The sequence below is a fragment of the Camponotus vicinus genome, unplaced genomic scaffold (assembly GCF_025532165.1).
Source record: "Camponotus vicinus isolate PSW18456_S1 unplaced genomic scaffold, iyCamVici1.0 SCAF_3, whole genome shotgun sequence".
Lineage (NCBI taxonomy): Eukaryota > Metazoa > Arthropoda > Insecta > Hymenoptera > Formicidae > Camponotus > Camponotus vicinus.
The window spans coordinates 17,852,838-17,868,820 of NW_028141967.1; the positions used below are offsets into that span (position 1 = coordinate 17,852,838).

General features: G+C 35.9%; 1 long non-coding RNA gene across 1 annotated transcript in view; it reads right to left on the bottom strand.

Annotated features, from left to right (window-relative positions):
• Positions 1-15,983, bottom strand: part of LOC145969282 (uncharacterized) — an 85,854-nt gene that overhangs the window by 26,566 nt on the left and 43,305 nt on the right. The window contains exon 3 of the long non-coding RNA XR_014438002.1: positions 8,742-8,915. This is a non-coding gene — a long non-coding RNA (uncharacterized LOC145969282). The remainder of the gene's footprint in view (positions 1-8,741; positions 8,916-15,983) is intronic.

A 15,983-nucleotide genomic window follows, 5' to 3' on the forward strand; every position in this document is an offset into this window, starting at 1 on the left:
CCCAAGGATAATGCGCGCGACGTACTCTCGACTACGTTGGAAAGCCCCGGGAAACTTTCCCTCAATTCTCATTAAAAGCCCACGCGCATCCCCATCCCGTAAAACGGCACCCCCTTCCGAGGTGAATTTTCACGATCCTCGAGGACGGTTAGATCAAGCGGGAGAAATGCCGACGAAGAGAGAGAAGGAGAGGGAATCGTATAAATATAATTATAATCGTAAATAAGATGGCCAAACGCGCAATATACGTTCATGTAATTATAATTGCTAATGATAATAAGAAAGTAAAAATTCCTCTGCTTAATTGCTAATTATTATTTTATTATCACACGACTATTAAATAAATTATTAATTAATGTGTATTAGTTAAAAAAATAAACAAAATCTTTCTGCGTGTGTTTCTACAGATAAAACGTTCACCAATCTGTTCTCTCTTTGTTCTCACCAGTTTTTAGAATCAAAAATATTACTGCAACGAAAATGTAAATTTCGATTTCAATGACAGTTCTTGCCACGTATTTCTCATGTTTTAAATTTCGCTCCACTTTCTAACGATATTTCACCGCGAAAATGAGCGGCGCGATGTTGAAGCGTATTGTTCGTTAAACACATTTCGATGCTCGTGATTTATTTTATTCGAACGGAAGTGTCATGACGGAAGCGCGCGATGCATATTTTATCGTGACAGCTCGATACTGTGCCAGGCGTGGTAAAATGGAAATGTAATTCGACTGACGCATCTATTGAGCGTCATATTGTGTGTATGCGATAAAATAAAAGATTACTCATTAAAATCGTAGGGCACAGATTTATCTCTTTTCAAATGTTTATCTTTACAAGTTTCATCAATCGTAATAGCAATTCATTTACATCACGCAATATATCATTATAATGAATAAAAATCTAATTCAAACAAACATACATCCAACACAATTCTGACAAAAAAAGAATAAAAATTCATGACATCACTTTGTAATATTTAAAAAATATAGTTATTATTTTTATATTCATTTATTTTTTTATATTATTATTTTCATTCGTAGAAAATATTAAAATTATAGCTATTATCTTTTCGATTAATATTCGAGTGCTTAAACGATATAAATTCTGCTGCCGAAAGAAGAATCGTTACTTTCGACTTATATATATGACTTTTCTCTCCATCACAAGGTAATCGCGCATCTAAAATTCATAAAGACTCGTTGCAGCATACAAACACCGTCGTTTACGCTGGCACTTCGGCCACGGAAACACAGTTCTCTGGTTGAGAAATAACTCGAAAGAAGTTCCATTACGAGTCGCGCAAGGTTTGTAAACAGCACATCAGGGCTCGATGGAAGGTGTCGAAGGTGATTCGAGGGATGGAAACAGCGTGACGCGACTGGGATGAGAAAAGGGTATGGGCAGAGGGGAGTAGACGCGTCGTCCCGGAGAGTCCCTTTGGTAGCTCAACTTTTGAAAACAGTGAAAGTCATTTAAAGTTTGCTCCGCGCGTTCACCGCGTCACCTCCCTCTCTCATTTTCCGTACCCTCGGACCACTCGTATTCTCCACCACCGCCGCGACATCCTTTTTCCCATCCCGGCTTCCATCTTCCCCTGCACCCCTGCCATCAGGATCAAGCGTGCACGACCCGACCCCGACGCGCTCAATCGCTAAATCCTACCTCGTGAGAGGGGAAGAGACAAAGTGAAAGGGAGAGAGAGAAAGAAAGAATGAGAGTTGCCCTCGAAATTTCACATTCGACTTGGCTTTTTGCTCGAGCGGGCTCTCACGCGATAGATCGACTCCTCGCTCGATGGCGTGAGGCTTGCGAAATGCGAGAACGTGGGCGCGCGGCCGCGTGTAAGAACTTGGTCCTTACATTTCGAATACATTTGCTTAGCTTTGAAGGAGAGCTTCAGTTTCGTGGGCGAAATTCAACGCAAGACGAGCTTCAATCAGATTCCCGCGATGTTGGCTGTTACGCGAAATAATTAAATACAGAAACCGGTGTAATTTCGACGAGTTCAAATTTCGATATCGTAAACTCACCAAACTAGTATCTACATTTAGCGACACTGGGAACGTGACATATTTATGTAACTATAACATTGAAAATGGAAGCCATACAAATATCTCGCATTACTAACAAATCTTGAAATATCACAAGATTAAAAATTATAACTTTAATATTTGTTACAAATTATATGTAACGTTGAGAATAATATTGTAGTATAAATATGAAACACAAATTTTCATATAAAAAATTGGCAACTGAAAACAAATATAAAAGAGACTGTCAAATATTAACTTGAGCTATTTATATTGAGAATGACATTTTAAGAATAGATAATACAATTAAATTTTATTATATTTTATATTTGTAAATATTTTAATTTATTACCATGCAATGACTCTTTCATTCGGTAAATGATAAATGGTAAATGACTGTTTTATATATTTAAAAGCTAGTTATACATATATCACATATAAAATAAATATCTCATTATTTATATTTAATAATAACTCAATATTTAATTAATAACTCATAATTTCTAATTTTACTATAAAAAGTGGAAAGATTATTCTTTTGCATATTAAACGATGGTATAAATTTTAATTAGCGCAAAGTTATTTTTACAATAATCTTATCGTGCAATAAAATTTATATTAATGTCAATCGTTGTTAAACGTAAGTTACGAGATGTAATAGTGCGATATAAGCAGATTACTTCATTTTATTCTGATATTTATGGTCCATCGCGATAATTGCTACTAAATTAATATAAATCGAAATATTTGTACAAATTTGGCATAGACAATACCATTATGGGACATTCATTTACGAATAAATTTTCTGTAGTCAGTTAACATGCATTTGCGCTCAAAACGTGCATGCGCATTTTTGCACTGTAAATTGCTGAATATTCCGAGGGTGTCGCGAAACAAGCATTGAAGGGACTAAGCTGAAGAGACCATCGGTAACCATTATCATCCTCCTGCTTTCTTTCCTTCTGTTTCTTTCTTTTATAGTTTGCATTTGCACATCACGCTGTTAAAAATTAATATAAATAGAATGTATAATCGCAAGCATTGCGTCCTTCTCGATGATGATATTGATTCCAACATCTGTACAATTTTTGTGCCAATGATGACAATTTCTCATTTTTTTCAAATAATATACAAATACAAAGGATATATAAAAAGCGTCTGAAAATTTAAAAATAATTGTTCTCTAATGCAAAAACTTTAATAATTTAATTCTTAAACAAGGATTAATACAAAATGTCCTCAAATTCTTTTTCAATACGCTTTTATCAAAAGCAAATTAAGAGCAACGATTCTTTTTCCATTATTTCAACAGAGCTCTAAAATAGATAATAATAGATAAAATTCAAAATTGACATCAACATTTTAAATTATCCTCCTTCTGGTACTAAATACGTCAATACTTTCTTTTCATACATGTAAAAAATATTTATATATATTACACATTTATAATATATTTACTTTGTATTTTAGTACGATGAGAAAGGCACAACGAAATGCATACGTTCTTTCGATTCGAGCAACCAAATACATTAAGATTCGACGTCTATTGATGTCGAAATGAAGTCTATATCGATACCCCACCCTTTCCGGCAGACTTTCGTCTTCCCCATCTTTGTCTTCCATCGACGGCTATCGTCCGGATTCTAGGAGGAGACGCGCCATTTGAATACAAAATTCGAATATGCTGACGAACCGCGCATACATCAGTCTACGTCTGTTTGAACTGGCCCTTGTATGGTAATAGGCCCGGCGCGGCGCACTGGAAACGCATTGACTCGACTCGATGCGTAAGCCGGATCGAAATGACTCCGGTCGGCCGTTTCGCCTCGAGATACTTCCGCTTGAAGGGTTTTAATATTAAACCGCTCTCCCTCTCTCCCCCTTGCCTAACTCACATCCCCCGATTACGTCCGAGCGGGATAGAAACGCGGGAACGTCAGTGTGGTGTATTTGCGAAGAGTATTTCATCGATCTATACCTTTTTTTTTTGTAAAGCTTTTGTATTGCTAGGGGTACTTTGTAATATGTTTACTTTCGCTCATAAAGTTATTCAGGGAGAAATGAGATATATAATAAAAGTGAAAAACTAAAATAAATACAAATCTCATATCAAGATTGATATAAAGATCGTTGATATTAAGCTCTCAATATATTTTTACTTATAACTTATATATAAAATTATAAAATATCTCCACCCTCACCTAACAAACTTTCAACGATTTATTATTCCGCTTGAAATTTTTTCTCTTTCTCTCCGGATCAATTATTCATAAGAAATAACCGCGAAATTTACCGCGGCAACGCGCGTGATGCAGATTATTTGTCGCAGCATTTTTCGGGGATAATTTCAGAGCGCGTTGGGAAAAAGGAAAGCGCGTTAAACTCCGGAAGTTACTTTTCGGAAGCCGTTCCGGTCCACATAACGAACGCCCGTCGAGGTCAGCCGCGGTATAACTAACAGAAAACTATTCCGCTGTCTCCTTCCTCTCTTTCACGCCTCGAGTCCGAAGGAAGCCCTTGCGAACTTTGTTGAGAACTTGCCACCGCGTTCTTCAACCCCCTTCAATCCCCGCGCTGTTCCTCTTCGCCCCTCTCTCCCCCTTCTCCCGCTTTATTCTTCTTAACCCCCTTTACACCAGAGGTGGCACGAGCCCAGCGAACGGTGGCTCACGTTAAACTTTATCTTCGTGCGAGCAAGAGTCTTAAAGTTCACTTTATTAAAGACTCCCACGACTACTCGAAGAACCAGAGGTTGGTCGGATGGGGCGAGAAAGAAGGTTCCACGGGAGGAAGTAGAGAAGTGGAAGGGACGAGAATCGCTTCCCTGCGGTTCCGCTACGACTCTCCTGACATATACGTTCACCGCGGAATTAAAAGCTCGTGGAGTTCCCGCGTGTATCCGTCTCGAGCTTTATTAATGGACTCAATGTCGACCCGTAAACAGAGAGAGAAAGAGGGTGAAAGCTGTTGAGGGGGTGGTGACAAGAAAGTAGGAGGGAAGTCTCCGTGGAAATGGAGTAGCTACCTGCGGTATATCTGGACTGCACCAAGTTGGATGGAACGCGTGGAAAGCACGGGGATATTGATGGGGACTGTTGGGCGCCGCGTGGAATTTGAATGGCAGTTGATTAAAGGCTCCCCGCCTAACTCACACGTCAGTGAGGCGTCACTGTCGTGTCAGTGTGGTCCACCTGGTCCCACTGATAGTCCTATTAAAGCTGAGTCGGGCCAATACCGTTAGTGCATCGAAATGCGATAGATTACGTTGCACGAAAGGTGTGATAGTAATGCAACATAAACTATCGAGATAGTGATGTGTATTTATTTGATTTGATTGTACAAATTTTTAAACGTGATAATAATTATATAATACTTTTTAACTATTTAAGTATTTAAAACATCTATTATTCGACGAATAAAATGTCGAAATTCTGAAACCGTCAATAACGAGATGTACCCGATAGACGAAAGGGATAAAAATCAGAGAAAGAACGGTCTAAGAAGATATGCGAGGGAGGACAAATCGAGTAGGCGAGAGCTGCTTATCCGTATTCCGAGTCATCGAACCATGCTTAGGGGCACCGTTACAGCTCATTATAGTAATCTGCCCTTCCTGAGTAACGCATCGATGAAAATGTATAACAATATCTAGCTCGGTTGGGAATACCTGAGATACACGATATAATTCTGTCAATCGAGCCGAGATAATTACGCGCGTCGTCAGGACGATCGCCCATCAGCGATTCCATGAAATGCTAAGTTCTATCCGCAGTATTTTAGTAGCATAATGTATAATGTAGAAATAAAAAGCATTTTATCTTCCTAAGTGTAAAATAGAATTCATTAAAGGCAAAAGTTCATTTAGAATAAAATTTAGATACTTAAAAATTTAATACCCAACTTTTAAAGGCTCGATTGAAGAACAAAATATTATTTCTTCATTTTTAAAGTACGACTTAACATTCTAGTTGCATTAGAGACTACGTATTACTTATTAAAAAAATTAGAAAGAAAAGTAGACAGCTGAAGAAAAATACTTACAAATGTGTATCAATTTTCACGACATTCACGCCTCGGTTATAAGTCGTATATTACGAGTTAAGCATGATCTGAAAGGAGAGCGGCGGAATTCCACAGCGTCGGAAAGTCGAAGGATGTGCCGGATGCTGGATATCCTTGAGACGCGGGAGAAAACGGGGTGCTAATGCACGTCGATGAAATATCGATGCGCAGCTATAAAGAGAGTGCATCGGCGTTCGCCGAGGAAATAGCGTGACGGTCAATTCCTCTAGAGGCTAAATGTACGTGTACGTATATAGTACGTGGACGGTACCCGATACGTGGGATCCGACCGGATGTGCGCGAGGGCTCGCACGTGTTTCAGGAAAAGGTATGATTCGACATGCGTGTCTGAATTCCGTGATAAGCGAGCGGCATCGGGCATAATCAAAGAGAGCGACCTGCTTTCAATTATTTAATTCTTTGTGTAGCAAAGTTCCTCTTTGAAATAATTAAATGTTGCTAAGAAAATAAGAGAGAATGGTAAAAAATATTAAGAACGAGAGGAATGGAATAATATGAAAAAATACATATAATGTGAAATTATATGCAATTGAAGAAAATATCAAACTTCTAGAGATTCTGGTTAAATTCAGCTAATAATTTTTGCTGTTTAATCATTGTTTATTAACGTTGTAATAATATACTATGATGTGCTATGTCCAAAAAATTTTCAATGTGATTTTCATATAAATAATGTGTCACAATTATAAGGAAAATAATAAAAATAAAGAAATTATAAGAAAAAGAGAGGTTCTATTATTAACTTCAAATAAACATCTTATTTTCTTGCAACAGTAAAAAGGTAATAGTAAAGGTAAAAGTAATTTATGTAAAAAGGTAATAGTAAAGGTAAAAGTAATTTATGTAAAACGATGAAATTCTGAGTACGTATCAATCAAAATTCCTATACTTTGGAACAAACGCATCACATTATCGGGAAGTAACAAGTATACAACAAGTATATTGCCTCCGTCTGCAAGACGTCGACCTTTTTCTTCGGCCAAAAAATTTTATTGCGCTTATCCGTGATACAAAATACGTTTCTCATGCAAGAGTTTCTGAACAAAAATCCTTCCCGTCGACCGATATTATTCTCGCTATGTAAGGGAGGCGCTCAGGTTTCCCACTTTATGTCGCTTCCATTTCTATTTTTATGCTACCACCCTTTGCCACCCTTTCCACGGACTTATCCACCGACTTACTTCCGTGTAAAGAGACGTACGCGCTTTTATGGATATCCATTTAAGTTTCTCAACGAACGCGTAAAACGATCAGTATAAAAAAGCTATTGCGGAGTTAATAAAATATTTGTGCGATCTCTCATGAACATGGCATTACTTCTGCGACTTTTATCATGTTAAATAACGTCGTAAAAATTAACTCCAATGTTGAAGTGAGAAAAAAACTAAAATTATATTATAAGAGAGATATGACAATATAAAAATGTTAAAACCTCTACTATTCATTTTATATTTTTGATTATAAATTTCTGAGATTCTTTTATTTTGATTATAAAACAGAGATTAATTATGACAATAAATATTTAGAAATATAACACAGGAATCTCAGGGTCTCGTTGAATCGATCGACTAAAAATACTATGAGAAATGTGCGAAGTGCATTATTAGTCCTTAAAGTATAATTTTAGGGCTGAGAACAATACCAACATGATCCGAGCGCAATCGCCGTGTCCGGGAACGAGCAGTTCTACCGCACGTAAATCATCTGGAAGGCCGCGTTTTCCTGAATTGGCCCCGCGTACACTCGGTAGATCTCATCGTTTGAATATGTGTTTAATGTTCCTGTCTATTGTTAGCACAAACGAGCGTTGCGGACAACACAATGGCTGAAACTTTACCTTGCGCATTTCGCGTTTCGAAAAGCAGAACTATATACTCGCGGACTTTATAATAATTGGAATTATGCATCCTGAAGGGAGAAGAATTAACAGTGTTGGAATGCGGGATATTATTGGCAATTTACCAATTCTTTCTACCGAAGTTTATTACATTTCATGCATAAGAAACTCGGTAATGTTTTAATGATTATTAAAAGACAAAATTTTGTTGAAATTAATATATATATATGATCCAAAGTTATATTTTGTGTATACATATATGAAAAATATAGAAAAATAATATAAATTTAATTCAACTATAGAAATATAAAATTAATTCAATTATAGATCAGCTATAGTACTCATGATTATAATTCGAATGTAACCGAATTATATTACGCAATATTCAGTCATATCTCTCGAGAATTTTCCATAAAATTTTTCATTAAATTTATTGCTGGCATTAATAAGTTGAGTTTTCATTCTCGTCTTCTGGAAAAGTTGCGTATAGTTTTAAATAAGACAAACTACAACCCGGAAATGTCCATTGCTGCAGCTAAGCTCGTAGTTATTTGCCTAGTATATGACAATTGCGAATTACGTTTACGAACTTTTGTTCGCACGCTACGAAACCTTCGCGTAGATACGTGAGCTTACGAATTTTCACCGACACGCGAAACGCGAGTGAAAAACAATGAAACATGCACGCGCGATTACGGAGCGTTCGTGTGCACGTGGAACTTTTCCGTCGCGCTCACGACTTTTCGAGCATCCGGCGGCTCCCACGGTGTCACCGAATGTATACTCACTTGAATCTATTGTCGGAGCGGGAAACATACACATACAATGTGCCACTGGCGGAACTTGGCAAAGCCGAAAGGATCTATGTACTGAAGTTAAATGATCGTGCGTATATCCATTGACCTTTTCCCCCTTAGGCTGGATTGATTTCCCTCTTGCGCTCTTCGATCTCCTTGTTGTTGCTATAAAAATATAGAATAAAATTATATTTTATATTATGTATATTATATATATTAATTAATTAATTAAATGTATATTCATAAAGAAAATTAATATTTTAATATTATAAAGCGATGAATAAAATAATACTGTGAATAAAAATATAAAGAATATATATACAATACATACTATTATACAGAATATAGAATTATTACTATAAAGAAATTAATACATAATATATATAATTATATTTAAAAAATATACTTTAATTACGATTAATATGCTTAAATGTAAAAAGTTGAATAATGTGAATAAATTTATTGGAAAAATGTGATGTATTATTCTTTAAGTAAAATGAAACAATGTTGGAAAAATATAAATACTTATTTGCATTTTTTGGAATACCGAAATATATAACATTTCATTAAAAATCTCACATTGTATAATAATATTAAGCTTAATTAAAGCTCATTTAGATATTATATTTCGAATCCTATTATTTATTTTGCCGCCGGGACACATTTTTCTCACGTACGTCCCTTTGCGATCATAACTTTACACGCTATCTTCATATATTTCAACCGAGCAACGTCTCGTGCATTTCTCTTCACCGCGAAAAACCTATCTCTCTGTATAAAAACAGTATGATAAAACGTCTCGCGGACGAAGAAACAGCCGGAGAGAAAAGCGGTACGGAATTGCGTCGAAATCTCGGATCGTCTCGCAGAAAAATATGGTAAAGCGGATCGACGGAGAAACAAAATACAAGTGAAATGATAACGTACAAAATCGATCGGGTTATTTTGGGCCGTTGCCACAAACTGAAAATTACCGAACGAAATTTCACGCAAAAACTGCCAGCCGAATCATCATTATTTTGGTGAATATCAAAATAGGCGATTACGATGTAATGATCACTATTACACTTACTACTATATCTACTTAATAAGAATCGATAAATGTATCATAATTTTGCGCTATAGTTATAATTATTTATACGTCATCACGATGAAGATAAACATCTCTCTAAGCAATTTCAATTTTTTCTAAAAAAAATAACGTATACTACAAACTTTGGATAGTGAATAAGTATCTTAAAATGTAAGTACTTGTGAAAATATCTTTGATATCATAACATGTCGTGCCAGTTCTTTGTAACTTCAGTCTTTTCACGGAAAAAAATCTCTTCACTAAATTTTTTTATAAAAAGCCGGCTTACTTTGGTACTTTAAAAAAGATTAAAAACCTTTTTGTAAGAGATTAATATTTTACAACAGAAAAATTTAACTTTCAAGAAATATAAAATTTAATTTTTATAAGATTAAATTAAAATTAAAATTAAATTAAGATTAAAATTAAAATTTTTATAAGAATTATCCATTTTCAAAATAAAGAAAATTATAATAAATACAATTTACAATTTGTTAAAAATTTTAGTACGTATTAAAAGTATAAGAGTTTTCACAGAAATGTAAATACATAAATAAATGCCGTTATATCAAAAAGTAACGTAAAACAAAGTTATGAATTGAGCTAACTATATATTTGCTTTCAGGAAGTAAAATGTCTTTTTTTATTCATACGTTTCTATAGCGTTTGCCTAAGAGTGTACTTACAAAAACAAACTTTAACTTCGAATTATAACTTTGAACATAAACATATGTTCTAACAATTTAACAGAAATTTTAGATTCATATCCCATATACACATATAGCCCTTAAATACTGCAGCAATTACGTAAATAAAAAGTCATAAACGTTGTCTGAAACGTTATATTGAAATCTATTAGATGATTTGCCTTTTTATTCCCAAATGAAACTTAATTGATTCAGAAATTATCATCAAAAGTTAATTATGTAAATTCAGCGTAAAGTAACAACATATAATTTTGTGAGTGTTCTTGTAGCGGGCCATTTTTACCCTTAGAGTATGAATCTATCCTTATTTCTCTCATGCCGTTCCAGAAAGCGAGATTCGAGATTTAGTACGTGCTTTACGTGCAGCTTAATCCTTTCTTACATCCTGCTGGGTACGCAAATTCGGTGGAGAAATGCAAGTCGACACGAATGGCTCAGCATAGCAATGGTAATAAGAATGTTTATGAGAGGCATGGTTTCTTAATCCTCTTCGTGATAGTTATTATTATACCGCGCGAATTGTTTGCCATACTTGATACTTTACTATCTTGACATTTATTATAAAATATGAATAATAAAGGCTTCTTAAACATTTTATGCAATATGAGATATGGTCCCAAAAGAAAGCGTGATAGAGTACAAATTAAAAATTAACTAAAAGTAATTATAGATGACTACAAATGTATTTCGAAATTTCTAAAATATTTATACAAATAAAAAACGAATCGAAAATTAATTAATATATTTTCGACTTTTCCATTTTTTATTAGCATCTCCTTCATGTTTGCAGTTTATCGACAGTGATTTACCAAAATTCTCACACTAATAATATCCCAATTCATATTTTGTTCTCGAAGATGCTTTCGCAAAGAACCGAAAATGGTCATCCGGGAGAGATCGACTTCGATAAAAATCCCCGCGAGCCAATAAAACGAAATTAGCAAGACGACGCGCACCGTCGCCGTCGTCATTCGCGGCCGGGCTATATTTTAATTTATCTCTGTTGTCCACCGTGTAGATTACAAGCGGAGGAAACCTCGCGGGCCGGTTAATGGCCCGGCGGTCTCGTGGGGGCAGCGCAAAGTCTCGGGGCCCGCGAGAGAAGGAAAGGGACGGGAAGAGAGCGAATAATCCCCGCGTGTGTGAAAGTATGCCCGGTTTTAACGATCAACAACGGGAACGTGGGTGTATATTAGCCGTGGTAGAGAGAGGTGAAAGGAGTGCGGAGACGGAGGAGGACGAAGAAAAAGGAAGGAGCGAGACAGGCAAATAACGCCGGGCGTAAAAAGAAAGCAAGAGGGACAAGAACTGCGCCGAGTGATCTCTTGGAGGCCTCCAGAGGGAGCGAGGACTCCGCGGGAACCACCCATGGTGTCCGTTATTGGAGGACATTAAGTCATTATTGATTACCCCTTCGCGTACGGGCATCCACCGTGCACGGAAAAGCGAAGAAAACGAACCGAGAGAGAAGTTACCGGTGCAAGCTGATCGTTCGTTCTCTCGCGGCTTTTCTGTTTCTCTTTCTCTCTTTCTTCCCCCCCTCACTCGCTCGTGCACGATCCGTCGACTTACCTGAAGGATATTGCAATAATTTGTTATTTTTCACTACCGGCCGTGCCTCTTCCGTCATAAGTCACTCTTGGAGCGAGCCCGTAATGAATCACCGAAAGTAAACATTCCTTACGGCCCATCGTGCTCAACATCGCATTGCTCGTCTTATGCTTACGGTCGTCTTAGGGAGTCTGGATGAGAAGCTACTTCGCATCGAGAATAAGCACGGAAAAATATTGGTGCATTGGCGAGTCTTAGATCGATGATATAAATCGCGTTGTACTGTCATGTCGAATCGCGTTTCCTCCTGTGTGAATGCATTCGTGCTTCGATTAATTTTAATATCAACGATAAAATAATTATAAAGCAAGGATTTTTCAAATCTTTTAAGAATTTCGACAAATTTGATACATGTACATCAAATATTAAATTTTGAACTATATATCTTCTTGATTATACAAATATTTTTTTCACGCAAGTAAACATATGTTTCTCAAGTCTCTAAAGTATGAAAATGCGCTTTTCGGATAAAATATATTTCAATCATGTCGCGTATTCTACTTTTATTCTACTTTTATTCTTCTCTTTCTCAAAAATTGACAGCTAATCGCAAAGTGAAATAATATTCTACTATTCTAATATTAAAAATAATATTAAAAAATAATATTACTTTTTATTATAATATATTATAATAAAAAAATATAATATATAATTATATAAATAAGAAACTCTTGTAATGCAGAGATAAAGTTTTATCTCTGTGCGCAGCGACTTGCAAAAATGCAAAAAATATACTCGCACCTATAATCGCCTTTATAAGACCATCGAGTGACCACATAAGTGTGCAACGTAGACGCACGCGCATGCACATATGAATAAAAACGTCTTCGTGGAACCGCCAGGATACGCATACTGATGCACGGACACGCGTGATTGAAGGTAGTCAGGCTTTGGAAGTGACACGCTCCGGCTAAAACCCTCGTAAACCCGGCATTACGGAGTCGGTGTCGCGACGAACTGCACGCCGACCGTATTAATTAAAGCCTATCAATTCGAGGCGTATTGCCGTTATCCTGACGCGAAACCGATGCGGAATATCTCGCTAAGCTCGGTATACACGTGGCCGTCGCGGACGTCGATGACGACTATTTACACAGTACACGTGTGATACGGCATATGTACGATCACGTGCGAAATTATTGCGCGAGTGTTAGTAAATTCATCCAAAAAAATATTAAATCAATGTTAATCTCTCAATAGTTAAGTTTCTTGCCATAAAGTTTTTCTATCATTACTGTAAAATATCTTATTTTATACATGGAATTAAATTTCACAAGGAATTAATATTTCAAAATATATATGATTATATTTTTTTCATTATTGATTGTGGTTTTCTAAATTACTCCAAATTATAAAAGATGTGCGTGTGTACGTGCGTGAGTGAGTAGAGCATTTAATTTTGTTTTATAAATATCTCGTGAGAGCTCTTGAAATATGTTCAACGCGAAATAATTAAAACTGACGCTGAACTTTTTATTTGTATAAAATAAAAAAAAATATTCCGCTCGCTATATAGGACGTCCAAAATATTCTGCAGGCGTTATAACCACACCATGTTGGTACGATATTCGTCCGATGCGGCGCATTGTTGCTCGCTCTTCCTGTTTTACCTCTCTCCCCTCATGCCCGGTTTCTCCGGTTCTCGAAGGGCCCCGTAACCTCGAGGCTATTAGGGCGGTCCAAGTATTTGAACCTCACACCTCGATCCCTTGGCCAGGAGAAAGGCACCTGCTCTTTTGGGACTGGGCGGTTCGTAATTACCTACCCTATGCTTCGCCCACCGGGCCCCGCGCGTAGATATAATCAAAACGAATGATTTGAAAACTCAATTACCCTCATTACGTCTATTAAAGTGTCTATCTGACGCGGCTGTTCTTTCACTCTCTGTTTTTTTTTCTGTTCACTCTGACATGAGGGATGTGGAGGACTTCCCGATAAGTTTTATAAAACTCACGTATTCGTATGTACGTCACACTTTTTCCATACATTTCTCGTATCCACGGTCATATTTTACAGTTATTCGAATTTTCTGATCGTATTAAACCTGATCAGATCAAATCATAAAAACTCCTCTAACTTCTACTCAATAATTGTCATCCAATGTCGTTCCTATTCTCATAATTTGAAATTTTTGAAGAGAAATTACAAATCTATCTATGCCTGCAATTTAATAATACGAGTGCATATAACTTTTTATTTCATATAATCTTTAATTTACATAATCTAACAGGTATCTTTGCATATAAAATTTAACAATTTTTAATCTCGCTCTACAATGTGTATAATAATGTATTTTTGAGGAACTTATTTCCAGACTCTGCAATAAATAATATTTCTCTTTCTTTTCTGATCCTCTGTCTGTTCTTGTCTCCATCTTCTTTGCGCGTGTGAAAAGGGGGGAAGCAAGGTGAACGAAGGGGTGCATTCCGCCCTGCTGTGCAGCGCTAATTGTCACGTGCACCTCGCTCGTCATCTATATCTGTCTCCCAAGAGAATCAAACGCGCGGCCGTAAACACAGCTCTCACCTCTCGTGGGCACGATTTTGATTGATTCGCATGTTGCGCCTCGCAGTGAGCTCTTAATCGTTATTGTAATTCTCGCATTTGCATTTTTGGCACCGCGCGATCCGTGTATGCAGGAAACACCACCGGCGATTATAATCAAATTTGTCGCTTGTCCAAAAGAACAGCGACTCGCTCGGACTTATTATCGCGATGGAGCCATTCCGTTCAAGAACATCCTTTTATTGATTGAAGCCCTTGAAAATTCACCAATAAAAAACATTGATTGCGAGAAAAAATGGGTAATTCTAAACAAAAATATAATATATAAAACGGAGCTTTACGAATGTGTGTTGACGAGTAAGCTATCTTAAATAATTCGGAACACAAAGCACATGAAACATCAAAAATAAATTTTCAATCTGAATTAAAAGTTATTAAAAATATCAATTTATCATTTATTATAGTTTTTTTATTCTTGACGTAAAAATCTTAAATAAAGAATTTTCTTAACATTTTACAGACTAGAGTTACAAATACTGTAATATTAAAGGGCTAATATCCCTATTGTGGGCAATAAGACAACCATGCTTTCACGGCCATATTATGTTAATCTGAATACGTTCCTGGCTGTTTCAAGAAACCCCGCACGCACGTTCTTTACAACGTATTAGGCAAGCAAAACGAGCTCACTGCTTTTTCCGCTTCTATTTTCTTCCGAGCTTGTCTGCTTAGCATTATATGAGTGTACATCTTTATTTGCGATTGCACGCAAGTCTTAGATGCCAAGAACTACAAGAATAATTGTTTAATCATTAGATTTTTTTAATTGATCGAATCGTAATATTAGTCTTGTAATTTCTTTTCTTGTTTATTCTTTGCTTGCGTAAATTGATGTTGGCTTAATTCTTTAGCTTCTAAATAGATTTATAGAATTACCTTCGAAATTTTTAGAAATTGATATATACATGTATATAATATGGTTCTATATACATATTTCATACGGTAAATTGTGAATGTAATTAATTTACGAATTTATATTTAACTTTCTTAGACATTTTTTCGAGAAAATTATACTTTTATAAAGCTTTCGTTTAATAAAATTTTAAACTTAGATGTCACATTTAAAATATATATAAAATATATATAAATATAAAAATATATACATATATACAGAAATAAAAGAAATAATTCTGAATTATTTTTTCTTGTCATTTAATTTATTAAAAATTTACCATAAAATCTGTCAACAAATTTCACAATGCAATTCCGCGTATAATCGTTTCACTCACTCCTTACACCGGGAAGGCATTTATTTGCGAGCGATCGCTGAACTTATAA